We start from the raw sequence: 1,211 nt of genomic DNA on the forward strand, positions 1-1,211 counted from the left end.
TGCGGGCTCCAGCTGAGGGGCGGGGAGCGGCCCTGCCTCCCTGGGCCGCCCGCGGGGACCCGGCTCCGCCCTCCCCGCCCATCCCTCCTCTCTCCCTCCCTCCCTCCTTGGTGGGGCCGGCCCTTGCTGCAAAACGCGGCGCCGGATCGAGAGCTGCGGCTGCCCCGTGGGCACGGCTCGGTCCGGTTCGGACCCCGCCGCAGCGCTCCCTGCCCCGCCTGTCCTGTCCTGTCCCCCAGCGCAGGGGGCAGCGGTGATGGGCGACAGGAGCAGAGGGGTTCCTTTGGCCTCCCTGCGGCGCGGAAGCGGTGGGTGCTGGCAGTGACCGGCACTGCGGGGACAGCCGGTGCCAGCCGTGCACTCCGGCTCCCCTGCCCCGCAGCAGGTTTCCACCTGGGCGCGTTGCTGCGTGCGGGGAGAGGGATGAATTTGTTGAAACCTTCTTGTGTCTCCACTTAGCAGGAAGCACTTGGGGCTTGATGGTGGTTGTAAAACTCTCCAACACTTAATGACCACTCTGGATAACTCCTTGTCTTGTTTAATGTCCCCGTTTATTCCACTGTTGACTTTGGATACTTAACCCTTGGTGGCAGAGAGCCTTCTGCGAGAAAGCAGAGGCAACAAAAAAATGCCTTCCAGGATGTGAGGGAAGTGCAGGGGGTGAATCAGCCCAAACCCCAAAGTACCATGGCCAGGATAAATGGGGAAAAGAATCCTGGATATGGGGACAGGGCGAGAGACTCCAGCTGCACACAGGCTGTGGTCCGATATGCCAGGCGCCACGTATTTCTGTCAAAGAAGCAACAAGGGAGTCGAGATTGATACTGTACATCCGCAGATAGGAGAGGGGTTAAAGCATTTCCAGATCACCGAGTTTCTTGGTCTCCTGTTGCTCTTTTCAAGTGCCTGTCACGCAGCTTTGTTAAGGGCACCGCACAGATTTTTCTAGGTGAGAGTTCATGGATGAGTATTAAAGGTTTACACCCTGCTCACAGTGTGTTACTCTCGTTAGTACCTTTTAAAACACCTTGCAAAGTGCCCTGGTGCTGTCTGGGAGGATCTGCTGGCTAAACCGGGGTATTCCAGTTCTGAGTGCTTCCTGCCTGCTTCTGCACCACGTATTAAATCCTTTGCAGTGCCATTTGAGGGGTTAGCTTTTCATGTCGTTTTTGTCTGGTAAATTACAGGTACTGTTCTGTTGGTGATGATGT

This window comes from Melopsittacus undulatus, chromosome 11, assembly GCF_012275295.1.
Source record: "Melopsittacus undulatus isolate bMelUnd1 chromosome 11, bMelUnd1.mat.Z, whole genome shotgun sequence".
Lineage (NCBI taxonomy): Eukaryota > Metazoa > Chordata > Aves > Psittaciformes > Psittaculidae > Melopsittacus > Melopsittacus undulatus.